This window comes from Arachis hypogaea, chromosome 18 (assembly GCF_003086295.3).
Source record: "Arachis hypogaea cultivar Tifrunner chromosome 18, arahy.Tifrunner.gnm2.J5K5, whole genome shotgun sequence".
Classification (NCBI taxonomy): domain Eukaryota; kingdom Viridiplantae; phylum Streptophyta; class Magnoliopsida; order Fabales; family Fabaceae; genus Arachis; species Arachis hypogaea.
In genome coordinates, this window is record NC_092053.1 from 64,677,855 (window position 1) to 64,696,762 (window position 18,908).

Sequence of the window (18,908 nt, forward strand, 5' to 3'; positions counted from 1 at the left end):
TATGTGGGTGAGGAAGTGGAAAAGCAAGATAAGGAGGCCACAGCATCAAGTGAACTTTCAATGAAGAATGAGGTGGTTGAACCTGAAACTGCACTTGAGATGACAAGAGAGCATGAAGACTCACAACTCTCACAAACCTCCCTGGACCAAAATGCCTCAACATCTGAATCCATGATTGAAAGGTATGACGAGGAGATGAAGAAATGTTGGGAAGATCGACAAACCTCCCCCATGATAGAGCGATTGAAACGAATGTTGGGTGTAAAAGAGGAAGTGGAGGAGCAAGAGAGTGAAGAAGTCATTCCAAACTCAAGTGAGGCAGAGAAGTACATGAAAGAAGAATCCACAGAACCACCATTGCAAGAGACTCTTGATAAAGACAAAACTCCAACAATCACACAGCAACCAAGTCGTAAATTCAAGGAAGTGAAGGCAATTAACAAAAGCATCAAGAAGAGGATTGTGACCAAGATACCAAGGACAACATTCATGAGAAGGTCAACTGCAAACAATCCTCCCCCTGATCCAGCAAGCAAGCTCAATCAAGCCATGTACAAAAGAAAGCTTGCTGAGAGGAAATCAAGACAGGGGGCAATAGCTGAATCTTCTCCTCTCTTGAAGTCATTCCTCTTAACAAATTGGAAGAAGAGGAAGAAAGTAAAGAACAGGTAGACAGTAGGTACATTTCTTCTCCTTACATTGTTTAAATTTCAATAAATTGGCATATGATCACATTCTAAGTTTGGTGTTGCCCTGCAACAAACTGTTTTTCATCTTCATGGATGATTGCATCAATTTTACATGAAAGTGACACACCATGATTCTAAGTTTGGTGTGTCACCTATTTTTCTATGCAAATCAATCCAGCAACATCACTTGTCTGCATAATCATATTGCCTTTTACAGTGTTATTTTTCTTCTTAGTTGGATAATTTTTGTTTTCTCTTTGTTTTATTTATTTACTTGTTTTTAATGCTTCCCTTCATTAACTGTTTTTGTTCATACATCACCAAGACACCCTTATTCATAACAGATTCTTCATTTGGTGATTGTATTTAACATATAACAGTTTCTTTTGTTTAGTTTTAGTTCAAATAAATTGACATAGGATTGCATTCTAAGTTTGGTGTTGCTATGCAACACAATTTGCTTCAAATCTTTACAAGATACTTGCAGTAATTCCAAATAAAAGTGTCACACTAAGTTTGGTGTGCCACTTATCTTTTATGCAAAGTATTATGCTCACCTTCTTAAGCTTGCAATCACAATGTCTCTGTCTCTTGTGCCTTGATTATTATCTTTAATTTTGCTTGCTTGAAACACATGTACTACTAACATTCCTTGTGAAAGACATTCATGATCCATCTTAGCCCCATAGCCACGGTTCTAATAGTTGCTTGAGGATGAGCAAGCATTCTGAGTTTGGTATGGGAAGGAGGAGAATGGGAGGAAAATGACAACAATAGAGAAGATGAACTACAAGGTTGTAAAGTTCCTTTTCCTCTCATTTGTTTCAAGCACTATGAACTGCATGATTGTCTTTACCTTCTCTGTATGCATGTGTGTATGAAAAGGCATAGTTTGATTTCTAAATTGCAACATGGTGCTATGTCATTATGATTTCCAACTTGAGTTTTGTGAATTCAAAAGCAACAAAAGTATCATGATCATAAACAAACAAGGCATTAAAGAAGATTTTAGCATGTGCATAAAAGTATTGGTAAGCTAGTATGTTTGATTGTTGCTTAATTGCATTAGATTTTATTTAATTGAAGTTTTCATCTAGGACATTTTGTGAAATCTTTTAAAATCATGAAAACCTTGAAGAAGCAAATGCAAAATAAAGCAAGAAAAGAAAAAGGGAAAGAATGAGAAAGCTGAAGGCTCTGAGTACCAATGGCAATTTATTTGCTAAGTACTTGTGGTGTTTATGTATCAAGCCAAATGCTTGAAAACAAAACACTTAGAAGTCAAGGTTAGGCTCAAAGTGCAAAAGCACTCCCTCAAAGCTCAAGGCTCTGAGCATCAATGATTAGAGAGTCAAGAAAAGAAAAGAAAAATGAGCTTAATGAAGTCCTCTAATCAAATGCTTGTGGTGCTTATGTATCAAGTGGTAATACTTGAAAACAAAGCATTTAGAAGTCGTAGCTTTGTTATCAACTCATGGGGCAAAGCACCCAAAAAAGAGAAGCTAATAAGAAAATCAAAAGCTTGTTTCAAGGAAGAAATATAAGAAAAAGATTTCATAAATTGAGCTAGATGGAAGAATCAATCATTTACATTTCTTTTGTGATTGTAGTATGCTTAGAAAACTAGCTTACCTTGAACATTGAGTTGCTATTCTTCTTGCCTTGGATTGTCAATCTTTATTGCATGATTCTTTTCTTGCTTCGGGACAAGCAAGCTTTAAGTTTGGTGTTGTGATGACAAGTCATCTTAGCCTATTTTAACTAGCCTTTTTCTTTTGTTTTTAATTGAATTATGCACTTTCTTGAGCCATAAGCAAGCCAATTGGGTAGATTTTCATGTTTCCTTTGATTTAATCAACCATGTATGAATTCATGCTATTTCATGAGGTTTTATGCTAAAATTGTCACATATTATGAAAGAATGAATATCTCATGATTTTGAGCATAGCTTTGATGTGTTTGGTTGATTAATGATAGGTGAAGAAAGCTTGGAGAAAGGTTGAAGCAAAGAGGAATGGCTAGGAGTGAAGAGAGGAATAAGTGAAATTGAACCTGGAGGCATGAAGTTAGCCCCAACGTTAGCCCCCTAACTTGGAGGCTAACGTTGGGCATGAAGATTACTCCCTGGGCTCCCCACGTTTGAGCCAACGTTAGCCCCCTAACTTGGAGGCTAACGTTGGCACATGAATTCCTCCCTGGCCATCCAACGTTTGCGCCAACGTTAGCCCCCTAACTTGGAGGCTAACCTTGGCGCCACACACCACAAGGCATACAAGGGGTATACTTCCAACAAAAATAACTTGAGCTACAGAGCTCCAAATGAGGTGATTCAAAAAGCATTGGAAAGTAGGAATCAAGAGATTTCCAAGCATATATGGCACTGCATGGTGGACACTAAAATTGAGGGAGAAAACTGCCCCGCAATGTGCATAAACGAACATGGTGGCAACCTGCAGTGAGGCCAACTGACCTCTGCACCTTCAAAGGAGTATAACTCGAGCTGTAGAGCTCCAAATAATGTGCTCCCAACGGCATTGGAAAGTAGACATCCAGGGCTTTCCAACAATGTATAATAGTATGGGGTGGACAATACATTTGAGCCTCCAGAACTGGCGTTTTCGCCAACGTTTGAGGGCTAACGTTACCTCAAACGCTGCACACCAAAGCCAGCGACCATGCCCTCTTCAAATGATCATAACTTGAGTTGTAGATGTCCAATTGAAGTGATTCCAAGTGGGTTAGAAAGCTGACATTTAGAGCTTTCCAACCATATATGATAGTCTATATTGGGCATAAAATTGGCAACATGACAAGAGGACAAAGTTGGCCCCATAAATGTGAATAAGGGAGGCCAACGTTAGGGTCAAAGTTAGACCCCTAATGTTGGCACCAACGTCCATACCAGTAGAATGTTGCTTGCTGCTATGAAAAGTTGGAGCCAAAGTTAGACCCCTAACTTTGGCTCAAACGTTAGGTCCAACTATGGCTAATTTCAAAACCGGTTCAATTGGTTCAATTCGGTTCCTCTTCAAACTCCAAGAGCAATCAACCAAGGCCTTTATCAACCCAATTCCATCAAGAGCAAGGGCCCAAATGATCATCACTCAAAGGCACAAGAAATAGATAAAATAGGAATTTCATTTAATTGTAATTTGTTTTTAATTTCATTTTCATTTCCATTTTGTAAAGCCTATATAAGGCATCATTTTCATATTTGTGGAGAGGCTGGCTCCACTAGGGAGCATTAGGATTTGAGAGCTCTCTCTTAGTTTTCAATTTCGTTTTGAATCTTGGGTTGAGAATTGAAGAAATTCTGTTTCAATCTCACCTTGAGAATTTTCTTGTTTACTTTCTCTGCACAATTGAATTTCCATTCCTGTTTACTACTTCACCTTCTCTTGGCTTCTGCAATTTACTTTTCTTTAATTTCTCTTGCAATTGTTCTTGTTGGATCTAGGAAGGCATTGAGATCTAGACTTGGTTATCTAGTCTCTTGGGTCCTGAGATCTTAATTCCAATTTTACATTCTCTGTTTATTGCTTTTCATGTTTATTTACATTTCTGTTTTGGCTCCGAATCAATCAAATCCATCTTTTACTTCTCTGCTTGTTGCAATTTAACTTTTCCTTGTTTAATTTCTGCAAATCCAATTTCCAATTCCCTTTACATTTGATACAATTTATATTTCTTGTCATTTAAGATTCTTGCAATTTACATTTCTTTCTCTTTAAGTTACTTGCCAATTTACATTCTGCAACTTTAAATTCATTGTCATTTACTTTCTGTTGGTTACAATTTCACACAATTCACATCAATGTTAGCTTGACTAAACTAATCACCCACTAAAGTTGCTTGATCCATCAATCCCTGTGGGATCGACCTCACTCCCGTGAGTTATTATTACTTGATGCGACCCGGTGCACTTGCCGGTTAGATTTGTGTGTTTTGGGAGAAATTTATTTTTCACCAAAATACTCATCAAGGGTGTCTTCCTCTATGGCAATTCCAACTAAATTGCATAGGTGACAAACGAGATGAGGAAAGGCTAACCTTGCCAAAGTGGAGGGCTTGTCCGCCACCTTGTAGAGTTCTAGGGATATGATCTCATGAACTTCTACTTCCTCTCCATTCATGATGCTATGGATCATGATAGCCCGGTCTATTGTAACTTCAGACCGGTTGCTAGTAGGAATAATAGAGTGTTGGATAAACTCCAACCATCCCCTAGCCACGGGTTTGAGGTCAAGCCTTCTTAGTTGAACCGGCTTGCCTCTTGAATCTCTCTTCCATTAAGCGTCTTCCACACAAATGTCCCTAAGGACTTGGTCCAACCTTTGATCAAAATTGACCCTTCTAGTGAAAGGGTGAGGATCTCCTTGCATCATAGGCAAGTTGAATGCCAACCTCACATTTTCTGAACTGAAATCCAAGTAGTTCCCCCGAACCATTGTGAGCCAATTCTTTGGGTTCGGGTTCACACTTTGGTCATGGTTCTTAATGATCCATGCATTAGCATAAAACTCTTGAACCATTAAGATCCCAACTTGTTGAATGGGGTTGGTGAGAATTTCCCAACCTCTTCTTCGAATCTCATGTCGAATCTCCGGATATTCACTCTTTTTGAGCTTGAAGGGGACCTCGGGGATCACCTTTTGTTGGCCACAACTTCATAGAAGTGGTCTTGATGGACCTTTGAGATGAAGCTCTCCATTTTCCATGACTCGGAGGTGGAAACAATTGTCTTCCCTTTCCTCTTTCTAGAGGTTTCTCCGGCCTTAGGTGCCATTAGTGGTTATGGAAAACAAAAAGCTTTAGCTTTTCCCACACCAAACTTAGAATGGTTGCTCATCCTCGAGCAAAAAAAGAAAGAAATGAGTAAAAGAAGAAGAAATGGAGGAGATGGAGGTGATGAGTGGATTCGGCCAAGGGTGGTAGTAGTGTGTATATTGTGTGAAGGAGAGGGTGGTAAGGACGGGTATTATAGGGTAAGGGAGAGAGGGTAGCCGTGTATGAGGGGTTGGGTTTGGGAGGGAAATGGTTTGAATTTGAATGGTGAGGTAGGTGGGGTTTAATGATGGATGGATGTGAGTGGTGAAGAGGTTGTGGGGAAGAGGGTAGGATTTGATAGGTGAGGGGTGTTTGGGGAAGAGGTTTTGATGGGATTAGTCAAGGGTGTTTGGGGAAGAGTGTTATGGAAAGGTGTGAAGAGGAGAGAAGGAGAGGTGGGGTAGGTAGGGATCCTGTGGGGTCCACAGATCTTGAGGTGTCAAGGAATTTGAGTCCCTACACCATTCTGGAATTCAAACGCCCATTGTGTGCCAAATCTGGCGTTTAACGCCAGCGCTGCTACCTTTCCCGGCGTTAAACGCCATTCTGTTGTCCATTTCTGGCGTTAAACGCCATCCAGATGCCCATATCTGGCGTTAAATGCCAGCCAGATGCCAGACAGCCTTTTCTGGCATTAAATGCCCAGAGTGCTGCCCATTCTGGCGTTTAACGCCCAGAATGCTGCCAGGCTGGGCCTTAAACGCCCATTCTGCTATCCTTACTGGCGTTTAAACGCTAGTAAGCTTGTCCTCCAGGGTGTGCTATTTTTGATGCTATTTTTCATTCTGTTTTTTATTTTCATTTATTTTTGTGACTTCACATGATCATCAACGTAAAGAAAATATAAAGTAACAATGGAAAATAAAATAAATATAATTAAATAACATTGGGTTGCCTCCCAATAAGCGCTTCTTTAATGTCAATAGCTTGACAGTGAGCTCTTAGAGAGCTTCACAGAGACTCAGAGCTTGATGATGGCCTCCTAACACCAAACTTAGAAGTTGAGTGTGGGGGCTCCGTTTGACTCTGTATTGAGAGAAGCTTTTCATGCTTCCTCTCCATGGTTACAGAAGAAGATCCTTGAGCCTTAAACACAAGGTAGTCCTCATTCATTTGAAGGACTAGCTCTCCTCTGTCCACATCAATCACAGCTCTTGCTGTGGCTAGGAAGGGTCTTCCTAGGATGATGGATTCATCCTCATCCTTTCCAGTGTCTAGGATTATGAAATCAGCAAGGATGTACAGGCCTTCAACCTTTACCAAAACATCCTCTACAAGTCCATAAGCCTGTTTCCTTGAATTATCTTCCATCTCTAGTGAGATTCTTGCAGCTTGCACCACAAAGATCCCTAGTTTCTCCATTACAGAGAGGGGCATGAGGTTTATCCCTGACCCCAGGTCACACAGAGCCTTCTTAAAGGTCATGGTGCCTATGGTACAGGCTATTAAGAACTTTCCAAGATCCTGTTTCTTCTGAGGTAATTTCAGTTCAACTAGATCATTTAGTTCATTGATGAGCAATGGGGGTTCATCCTCCCAAGTCTCATTACCAAATAACTTGGCATTCAACTTCATGATTGCTCCCAGATATTGAGCAACTTGCTCTTCAGCAATATCTTCATCCTCTTCAGAGGAAGAATACTCATCAGGGCTCATGAATGGCAACAGTAAGTTCAGTGGAATCTCTATGGTCTCTATATGAGCCTCAGATTCCTTGGGTTCCTCATTAGGGAACTACTTAGAGGCCAGTAGACGTCCATTGAGGTCTTCCTCACTGGAAATCACTGCCTTTTCTTCCTCACTAGGTTTGGCCATGTTGGTTATATTTATGGCCTTACACTCTCTTTTTGGATTCTCTTCTGTATTGCTTGGGAGAGTACTAGGAGGGAGTTCAGTAACTCTTTTACTCAGCTGACCCACTTGTGCCTCTAAATTTCTAGTGGAGGACCTTGCTTTAGTCATAAAACTGAGAGTGGTCTTAGATAGATCAGAGACTACAGTTGCTAAGTCAGAGTGGCTCTGCTTAGAATTCTCTGTCTGTTACTGAGAAGATGATGGAAAAGGTTTGCTATTGCCAAACCTATTTCTCCCACCATTATTGTTACTGAAGCCTTGATTAGGCTTCTGTTGATCCTTCCATGAGAAATTTGGATGATTCCTCCATGAAGGATTATAGGTGTTTCCATAGGATTATCCCATGTAATTCACCTCTTCCATTGCAGGATTCTCAGGCTCATGGGCTGCTTCTTCAGAGGAAGCTTCGTTAGTACTGCCTGTTGCAGCTTGCATTCCAGACAGACTCTGAGAAATCATATTGACTTGCTGAGTCAATATTTTGTTCTGAGCCAATATTGCATTTAGAGTATCAATCTCAAGAACTCTTTTCTTCTGAGTTGTCCCATTATTCATAGGATTCCTTTCAGAAGTGTACATGAACTGGTTATTTGCAACCATTTCAATGAGTTCCTGGGCTTCTGCAGGCGTCTTCTTCAGATGAAGAGATCCTCCAGCAGAGTGGTCCAATGACATCTTGGATAATTCAGACAGACCATTATAGAATATACATATGATGCTCCATTCTGAAAACATGTCAGAAGGACACCTTCTAATCAATTGCTTGTATCTTTCCCAAGCTTCATAGAGGGATTCACCTTTCTTCTGTCTGAAGGTTTGGACTTCCACTCTAATCTTGCTCAACTTCTGAGGTGGAAAGAATTTGGCCAAGAAAGCATTGACCAACTTTTTCCAAGAGTTCAGGATATCTTTAGGTTGTGAGTCCAACCATGTCCTAGCTCTGTCTCTTACAGCAAAAGGGAAAAAGTATAAGTCTGTAGACCTCAGGATTAACCCCATTGGTCTTAACAGTGTCACAGATTTGCAAGAATTCAGCTAAGAACTGATGAGGATCTTCCAATGGAAGTCTATGAAACTTGCAATTCTGCTGCATCAGAGAAACTAATTGAGGCTTAAGCTCAAAGTTGTTTGCTCTAATTACAGGAATTGAGATGCTCCTTCCCCAGAAGTCAGAAGAGGGTGCAATAAAGTCACCAAGCATCTTCCTTGCATCTCCACCATTGTTTTTGGGTTCGGCCATCTCTTCTTCTTTTTCGAAAAATTCTGTCAGGTCCTCTCGAGAGTGTTGTGTCTTAGCTTCTCTTAGCTTCCTCTTTAGAGTCCTTTCAGGTTCCGGATCATCTTCAACAATAATGTTCTTATCCTTGCTCCTGCTCATATGAAAAAAAAAAGAATAGAAAAGAAGAGGAATCCTCTATGTCACAGTATAGGGATTCCTTTATGTGAGTAGAAGAAGAGAAGAGTAGAAGAATGAGAAGAGAAAAATTCAAACACAGAGAGGGAGAGAGGGTTCAAATTTTAAGAAGAAAAGAAGTGTTAGTGATTAAATAAATAAATAGAAAGAGATGAGAGGGAGAAAGAATTCAAATTTTAAATTAAAATAAAAGGAGAATATTTTTGTTTTTATTTTAATTATTGGTTAGTATTCAAAAATTAAGAGAAGAAATAAAATAAAATTTGAAAACTAAATAAATTAATTAATTAAATAGATTTTTAAAAAGTGGTTTGTGATTTTCGAAAATTGGAGAGAGAAAAAGGTAGTTAGTGGTTTTGAAAAAGATATGATTGAAATAGAAGACTTTTAAAATCAAATAAAAAGTCAAGTAATTAATTGAAAAAGATTTGAAAATTAATTTTGAAAAGATAAGAAGTTAGAAAAGATTTTGAAATTGATTTTGAAAAATATATGATTGAAATTTATTTTGAAAAAGATTTGGAAAGGAAATTAAAAATATTTGATTTTTGAAATTAAAGTTGATTACTTGACTAATAAGAAACTAAGAGACATGATTTTAGAATTTAAAGATTGATCCTTTCTTAATAGGCAAGTAACAACTTGAAAATTTTTGAATCTAAACATTAAATGTTAGCATTAATTATAAAATGAGAAAAAGATTTTGAAAATTGATTTTGAAAATTTTTGAAAATAATAATAAAAAACATGAAAAAGATTTGATTTTTGAAAAAGATAGAATTTTTAATTTGAAATTTTGACTTGACTAACAAGAAACAACCAAATTTTAAAACTTTTGATTAAATCAATTCAAAATTTCGAAATTTATGAGGAAAATAAGGAAAAGATAATTTTTTGATTTTTTTATTTTTAATGAGGAGAGAGAAAAACATAAAAATGACACGAAACATAAAAATTTAAGATCAAAACAAAAATGCATGCAAGAACACTTTGGATGTCAAGATGAATACCAAGAACACTTTGAATGTCAAGATGAACACCAAGAACTTATTTTTGAAAATTTTTAAGAAAAGAAAGACATGCAAGACACCAAACTTAAAAATTTTTAAACTATAGACACTAAGAATTCAAAAATACATATGAAAAACAAGAAAAGATACAAAACAAGAAAAACACAAGATCAAACAAAGACAGTTATCAAAAATAACTTGAAGATTATGAAGAACACATGCATGAACTTTCAAAAATTTAAAGAGAGATTAAAAAGATGCAATTGACACCAAACTTAAAATTTGACACAAGACTCAAACATGAAATTTTTTATTTTTATGATTTTATTAAAATCTTTTTTTGATTTTTTGAAAATTAATCAGGAAAAGAAAATAAAGAAATTCAAAATTTTTTAATAAGAATTCCAGGAATCATGCAATGTTATTCTAAAGCTTCGGTCCAAAAATTTAGACATGGCTTAATAGCCAGCCAAGCTTTATGTGAAAGCTTCGGTCCAAAAGATTAAACATGGCCAATGGCCAGCCAAGCTTCAGCAGAGCATTACATCAATAGCCAAATTGATGGGAATCAAAAGGCTCATGCAATGATAAGTGAAAGCCTCGGTCCAAAAAATATTAGACATGGCTTGACAACCAGCCAGGCTTCAACAGATCATGATGAAACTCTAGAATTCATTCTTAAAAATTCTGAAGAACAAAATAAAATTTTTTTGTATATTTTTATATATTTTTTTCGAAAATAAAAAGCTTAAAAAGAAAATAAAATTACCTAATTTGAGAAATAAGATGAACCGTCAGTTGTCCAAACTCGAACAATCCTTGGCAACGGCGCCAAAAATTTGGTACGCAAAATCGTGATTGTTCGTTACCCGGCAACGGCGCCAAAAACTTGGTATGCAAAATTGTGATTGTTTGTTCCCTGGCTACAGCGCCAAAAACTTGGTGTGGGAAAACGTGATCTCAAGACTTCTTACACAAACCCACGTAACTAACCAGCAAGTGCACTAGGTCATCCAAGTAATAAACCTTATGTGAGTAAGGGTCGATCCCACGGAGATTGTCAGTTGGAAGCAAGCTATGGTCATCCTTATAAATCCCAGTCAGACGGATTCAAATGGTTATGAGGTTTTGATAATTAAAAGATAAATAAAACATAAAATAAGATAAAGTACTTATGTAATTTACTGGTGGGAATTTCAGATAAGCGTATGGAGATGCTTTGTTGCTTCTGAACCTTTGCTTTCCTATTGCCTTCTTCCAACCATGCGTTACCTCCTTCCATGGCAAGCTGTATGATCCTCTCGGATGAAAACAAATCCATATGCGCTGTCACCGCATGGCTAATCATCTATTGATTCTCGCTAGTGTTGGAATAGGACCATTGTCCTTTTGCACACTGTCACTGCACCCAACATTTGCAAGTTTGAAGCTCGTCACAGTCATCCCTTCCCAGATCCTACTCGGAATACCACAGACAAGGTTTAGACTTTTCGGATCTCAGGAATGGCTGCCAATAATTCTAGCCTATACCACAAAAATACTAATCTCACGGACTCGGTCTGTGTATTAGATATCCAACAGAATATACTCTAGTTGTCGTCCACTGACTACGTTGAACATCATGTAGACCGCTTTGTGGTTGTCAGGCACGCGATCTTGGCTAAGCGAGTAACGAAGATTGGGTGATTGTCACAGGTCACCCCTTCATTATGACTTAACTGAATTAAGAACAAGAGTATATCTTGGAGAAGAAGCAGGTGTGAATTGAAGGAAAAACAATAGTACTTGTATTAATTTATGAAGAACAGTAGAGCTCCACACCTTAATCTATGGGGTGTGGAAACTCCACCGTAGAAAATACATAAGTGAGAGGTCTAGGCATGACCGTGAGGCCAGCCTCCAAATGTCAATAATAGCATAAGATTAACAAAAGACATAAAATAAATATCTAAAAGTAGTTTTTATACTAAACTAGTAGCCCAGGGTTACAGAGAATGAGTAACTAAGTGCAGATAGTGTAGAAATCCACTTCCAGGGCCCACTTGGTGTGCGCTTGGGCTGAGCATTGAAGCTTTCACATGCATAGGCTGTTCCTGGAGTTAAACACCATCTTTGGTGCCAGTTTGGGCGTTTAACTCCAATTCTGGTGCCAGTTTGGGCGTTTTACGCCAAGATGTTTTAGGGTGACTTTGAATGCCAGTTTGGGCCATTAAATCTCGGGCAAAGTATAAACTATTATATATTGCTGGAAATCCCAAGATGTATACTTTCCAACGCAATTGAGAGCGCGCCAATTGGGCTTCTGTAGCTCCAGAAAATCCACTTAGAGTGCAGGGAGGTCAGAATCCAACAGCATCTGCAGTCCTTTTTCAGCCTCTGAATCAGATTTTTGCTCAGGTCCCTCAATTTCAGCCAGAAAATACCTGAAATCATAGAAAAATACACAAATTCATAGTAAAGTCTAGAAATGTAATTTTTGAATAAAAACTAATTAAAATATAATAAAAAGTAATTAAAACATACTAAAAACTATGTAAAAACAATGCCAAAAAGGGTATAAATTATCCACTCATCAGCTAATAAAGAGACAATGGAATCATTAGACCGCACATTGCGAGACATATTAGAAAACAATAATCCATTTGGAGGAAAGGTGATGGTTATGGGAGGGGATTTCCGCCAAGTACTACCTGTTGTGCCGAAAGAAAGTAAGTCGCAAATGATTTCAGCTTCTATTGTTAAATCACATTTATGGGCATTCACCAAAATTCTCCATTTGCGACAAAATATGTGATCTCTTAATGATCATGATTTTGCAGAGTATCTTATGCGAATAGGGGATGGGATTGAGCGTACCATATCTGAGGACTTGGTACAAATAGAAGTACATATGGCAATACCATGGGAAGGTGAGGCATCATTACACAAATTAATAGAAGAAACCTTTCCAAATTTGCAATCTCATGGGTGGGATGCATCTTACATGGTGCGATATTAACACCTAAAAATAATGATGTATAACAGCTCAATGATATAGTCTTCAACCAATTTTCGGGAGACGAATTGTAAGAACCGCAATTATTCAACCGGTTAATCAAGTAATTAAAATTGCCCAAATTAGATTCCAAAAAATTAGAGTGAGAAATTTAGGATTAAAAGGTGATTTTTGGACTCAGTGGGTCTTTCTGAGTCAGAAAATGTGCTTTCTGCGAAAAACTGCGAAAAACCACAAACCGGCAGTTGAACCGGTTGAACCATTTCAAGTCTGCCCGGTATCGCATGAGAAAAAGTGAAAACAATCAAAAACCTTAGAAAAATGTTAGAAATGGTAAATCGGACGTTAATTTTAAAGGTTTGGCCCGAAGTTTAGGCCAAACAGGCTAAAAACGCTAACGGGTTGGACTGGGCCCAAGTTGGGCCCAAGCCCTACATATAAAAGGGTTCATTAAGTGAACCCAATCAGCACCAACACTCAAACACATACACACCCACATGCTGAAAAGAAGAAGAAGGAGAGAAAACACCATTGACACTATTCACCTTTCTTCTTCTCTAGCTCATATCTTGAGCTACGGAGCTCCGATCGCCGCACCATTAGCGGCTATGCGTTCCTCGTGAAGAGCTCTACAAACCCATACAAGAAACTAGAGAGGTAACCTTGAAATCCTTTCTATTCTTCTCTCCAAAAATTTCGGTTCTTAGGGTTTGTGATTAAGTGAGTTTTTGTAATTTTGGATGTTTAGGTTTGCTCTAAGCCTTGCTTAGCATTAGGTTTTGACATCCAAATCTGTTGAAAGAGGTAAGAGCCATTAAACCCTAGTGAATTTATGTTTAATTGGAGCCTTAGGTTGATTTGAGGTGATTTATATGTATATAGTTTGATTATTGGGGCTTTGGGAGCTTTTGGAAACTTATTGTGCTTATTGGAGTGGAATTGAAAGCTTGGATTTTGGTTAGGAGCTTGTTTGGGCTAAATTGGAGTTTTGGAGCATATAGGGAATCAGCTAAGGTATGGTTTCGGTTTTCTCTATGTAGTATATAATATTCATGGACACTTAGGCTAGTGACTCATAGGATAGGTTTGAATTTAAATGGTTGTTGAGTTGTTAAATGATGATATGTGGTGTTTTATGATGAATAAATGATTGTTGGGTTTGAGTATGATGAGTGATGGTAATATGATAATGATAATTGATTCTGTAAATTGGAAATGTATAATGATGATATAAGTGATGTTGAATTTGATGAATTGGCATTATGGTTGTAAAATTGTGATATATTGGTTTTGATGTTGAAGAAGATGAAATGTGAAGGGAAATGTGGTAATGTTGGTGTAATAGGGCACAACAGGTCAATTTTGATGAAAGATGGAGTTTTTGAATGGTTTGGTATGAGTTGGAATGTGTATGGTAAGAAATTGGGTAAATCGTGAAGCTTGGTAAAATGGGGTTTTTGGTGAACTTTGTTCGATCATAACTTTTACCTCAGTTTTTAAAAATTGATGAAACTTGTCTAGAATTAAAGATCTTTGAAAACCCTTTCAATCGATATAAAATTTGTGAAATTTGAATTTTTTTGGAGGAAGTTATGATCATTCAAAGTTGGTGTTAAAAATATGAAATTCTGCAAAGTTGCAGAATTTCATGATTTCTGATATGTGCGAGCGCACACCCTCATGCGGACGCACACCCTGTAAAAATTTTGACTTGTGCGGACGCACACACCTGTGCGAGGCAGGGAAGTGCGTTCTGTTTGCAGCGCTAGCACAGCTTGTGCGCGCGCATATCTAAAGAAGAATTTCAACCTGTGTGGACGCACAGGCCTGTGCAGACGCACACGTCGGGAAGGCCAGTCTGTTGGGGGCGCTGGCACAGGTTGTGTAAGTGAACAAACCTTTTTAGTTTTGACACCTGTGCGTGCGCACACTTTTAAAAATTTCCTGGGCGTGCGCACGCACACCCCTATGCGGATGAATTTTGCTTTGTTTTCAACTATTTCACCTTCCCGGCGAGGTTGTAAGCTTTTATAACACCATTTAAGACTTTTCGGCCTAGTTTTGAGTAATAGAACATGGGATATAACTTAAGGGTTCTAGTACATGATTTTATGATGAATTAGAAAATGGAGGCCTAGGTTTCTGGTGTGCTGAGAATGGTTTGACGTTAGGTGAAGGATGATTGATATATGAGATAAGGAATAATGAACTGTTAAAATTTGGAACCTGAGTTATGAATGGACAGTGGTTGAGATGAGTCGAGGACTCGGATTGAGATTATGGATCTCTGTATACTGAAAATGTTTTTTTTTTGAAAACCACTGAAATAATGTTTTTACTGAGATTATGAGACGTTATGCGCCCGGCAGGGACGGTGGTTAATCCCGCCTGTCAAGGTAGCGGTGGCGGCGTAAGGACAGTGGTTAATCTCGCTTACGTTGAGATGTGAGGTCTGAAACAAGAGTATCCCACTCGCATCCCTTCGGATCTATAGGTGTGCAGGCGCCGGTACTTGGACAGTGAACCGGGCACTATATTTCGGGGGTTCCCATATGAAAAATTCGAAGGGCGACGTCTCCATGGAGATGTGTTGGGTTGGCAGTTGAATTGACAATGTGATATCACAGCCAGTAGGGCAGGCATTCATCACATGCATTTTCTATCTGTTTGTTTGCTTTACCGACTTGTAATTGTATGCCTAATTGAATAACATGCCTATTTGCTTACTTGATATACTTGCCTTGTATGTTTTTACTTGTGAATTACTTGCAGTGTTATTAATTATGCTTTCTACTGGGATTGAGGAGGTTCAGAAGGCAGTGGCGATGGGATCGCATGGAAGATAGGTTGGTGAAGGCTGTGGGACAGCGGTGTTTGTTTAGAATAGAAATCCCTTAAGATAGATTATCTGGTTTATTTATGAGAGGGTTTATATTATGCTTATTTGTTTTAGAATGCTTTAAGTTTGAATCTTGTGATGGATATGGAGCTTAGGATTGCCTTTGGCGTCCCGAGGTCTTATATCCTACATCACTGGGCACTGTTACCATACTGAGAACCTCCGGTTCTCATACCTTATCTTTGTTGTATTTTTCAGATGCAGGTCGCAACCCACCTCGGTGAGTTGCTTTGGATGGTGACAGAAGCGGAGGATCTTGGATTCTTTTGGAGTCTTTTGGTTTATCTTGTTTATGCATCTCTCCTTTTGTATTTTGTCTTTGCCTAGAGGCTTGTATTATGAGAGAAAAACTTGTATAAGCTACTTTTAAACTGTCAGGTTCTGTATACTCGTGTATGGTGGTGCAGATTTTACAACCACAAACTAACCGGCAAGTGCACCGGGTCGTACCAAGTAATACCTCAGGTGAGTGAGGGTCAATCCCACGAGGATTGATGGATTAAGCAACAATGGTTAAATGATTTACTTAGTTAGACAAACAGAAAATGGTGTTTGAGAATTCAAAAGCATGAAACAATAAATTCAGAAAATTAATAAAGCAAGCAGTAAACAAGTTGTGAATAATATATGGAGAAAACAGTTAAGGCTTTAGAGATATCTATTTTTCAGATTGACTTTTCTTACTAACTATTTTAATCATGCAAGATTTAATTCATGGCAAACTATATGTGACTAAACCCTAATTTCTTAGACCTTTTTAGTCTCCTCTAAAATTCATCAACCGCCAATTCCTTGGTCACTTAATTCCAATTAGAGGGTGAAGTTCAATTCTAGTTTATATGCCACAGAAATCCTAATTACCCAAATATAAGAGGATTATATGTCACGTATCCCGTTAAGTCCAGATAATTAGAAATTTAGGAGAATATGTTTTCAAGCTGTTGTTCAAGTAAAGAGCTTTTCCAAGTTATACAAGAACTCAATTAGAACAAGGGTCATACTTCCGTTCCACCCAAATTCATAAAATAAAGAACAAAAACAATTCTTGAATTATAAATCAGTACATGAATTAAAATAGAAAAAGTAATAATATCAATCCATACAATAGACAGAGCTCCTAACCTTAACAATGGAGGTTTAGTTGCTCATGGTTCAGAGAGAAAACTAGGATTCCAGTAAACTGTAAATTGGGCTGAGGTGGAATAATTGTGAATTGGAATGGAATAATCTCCCGACGAGAAGTTTCTTTTCTCTTTTATATCTAATCCTAAATTAATTTAAAATTTATTTTCCAAAACAAATATAATATCTTTTTCTATTTTAAAATAAAAATAAAGTTTAAATCAGAATTAATTAAATAATCGGCGTTTTCTGCGTTTTCTGCACGTGGCGCATGTCATGTGTACGCGTCAGTCACGCGTACGCGTCGATGGTCTTCTTCGCATGTCATGCACACGCTTACGGTACGCGCACTTGGTGCACAAAATTGTGATTGTTCATTCCTTGGTAACGGCGCCAAAAACTTAATACGCACGTTCATAATCTTAGTTCTTTGTCACAACTTCGCACAACTAACCAGCAAGTGCACTGGGTCGTCCAAGTAATAAACCTTACGTGAGTAAGGGTCGATCCCACGGAGATTGTCGGCTTGAAGCAAGCTATGGTCACCTTGTAAATCTCAGTCAGGCGGATTCAAATGGTTTTAGAGTTTTAATAATTAAAAGATAAATAAAACGTATAATAAAGATAGAGATACTTATGTAATTCATTAGTGAGAATTTCAGATAAGCATATGGAGATGCTTAGTTCCTTCTGAATCTCTGCTTTCCTACTGCCTTCATCCAATCCTTCATACTCCTTTCCATGGCAAGATGTATGTTGGGTATCACCGTTGTCAATGGCTACATCCCGTCCTCTCAGTGAAAATGGTCCAAATACGCTGTCACCGCACGACTAATCATCTGTCGGTTCTCGATCATGCTGGAATAGGATTCAGTAATCCTTTTGCGTCTGTCACTACGCCCAGTACTCGCGAGTTTGAAGCTCGTCACAGCCATCCCTTCCCAGATCCTACTCGGAATACCACAAACAAGGTTTAGACTTTCCGGATCTCAAGAATGGCCGCCAATAATTCTAGCTTATACCACGAAGACTCTGATCGTAGATCAGGAGGCTAAGAGATATGCATTCAAGCTTGTTTGCATGTAGAACGGAAGTATTTGTCAGGCACGCGTTCATGAGTGAGAATGGTGATGAGCGTCACATAATCATCACATTCATCATGGTCTTATGTGCGAATGAATATCTTAGAATAAAAATAAGCATGAATTGAATAGAAGAACAATAGTACTTTGCATTAATACTCGAGGAACAGCAGAGCTCCACACCTTAATCTCTGGTGTGTAGAAACTCCATCGTTGAAAATACATAAGAACATGGTCTAGGCATGGCCGAATGGCCAGCCTCCCAAATGGCATATGAATTTGAAAATAGGGAAAAAGACCCCTAGTCCAATAGTAAAAAGTTCTATTTATACTAAACTAGTTACAAGGGTTACAGAATTAAGTAAATGGTGCAGAAATCCACTTCCAGGCCCACTTGATGTGTGCTTGGGCTGAGCATTGAAGCTTTCATGTGTAGAGGTCTTCCTTGGAGTTGAACGCCAGTTTGTAACTTGTTTCTGGCGTTTAACTCTGCTTTGCAACTTGTTTCTGGCGTTTAACGCCAGAATAGGGCAGAAAGCTGGCGTTAAATGCCAGTTTGTGTCGTCTAAACTTGAGCAAAGTATGGACTATTATATATTTCTGGAAAGTCCTGGATGTCTACTTTCCAACGCAATTAAGAGCGCGCCATTTGAATCTCTGTAGTTCCAGAAAATAAACTTTGAGTGCAGGGAGGTCAGAATCCAACAGCATCTGCAGTCCTTCTTCAGCCTCTGAATCTGATTTTTGCTCAAGTCCCTCAATTTCAGCCAAAAATTACCTTAAATCATAGAAAAACACACAAACTCATAGTAAAGTCCAGAAATGTGATTTTTATTTAAAAACTAATAAAAATATATTAAAAACTAACTAAATCATACTAAAAACTATGTAAAAACAATGCCAAAAAGCGTATAAATTATCCGCTCATCACAACACCAAACTTAAATTGTTGCTTGTCCCCAAGCAACTGAAAATTAAATAGGATAAAAAGAAGAGAATATACTATAAATTCCAAA

General features: G+C 38.1%; 1 non-coding gene across 1 annotated transcript; it reads left to right on the forward strand.

Annotated features, from left to right (window-relative positions):
• The first annotated feature begins 8,100 nt into the window (after positions 1-8,100).
• LOC112774494 (small nucleolar RNA R71) lies at positions 8,101-8,207 on the forward strand. The gene has a single exon (XR_003188982.1). It is a non-coding gene; the product is annotated as a small nucleolar RNA R71 (small nucleolar RNA).
• Positions 8,208-18,908: the final 10,701 nt, after the last annotated feature.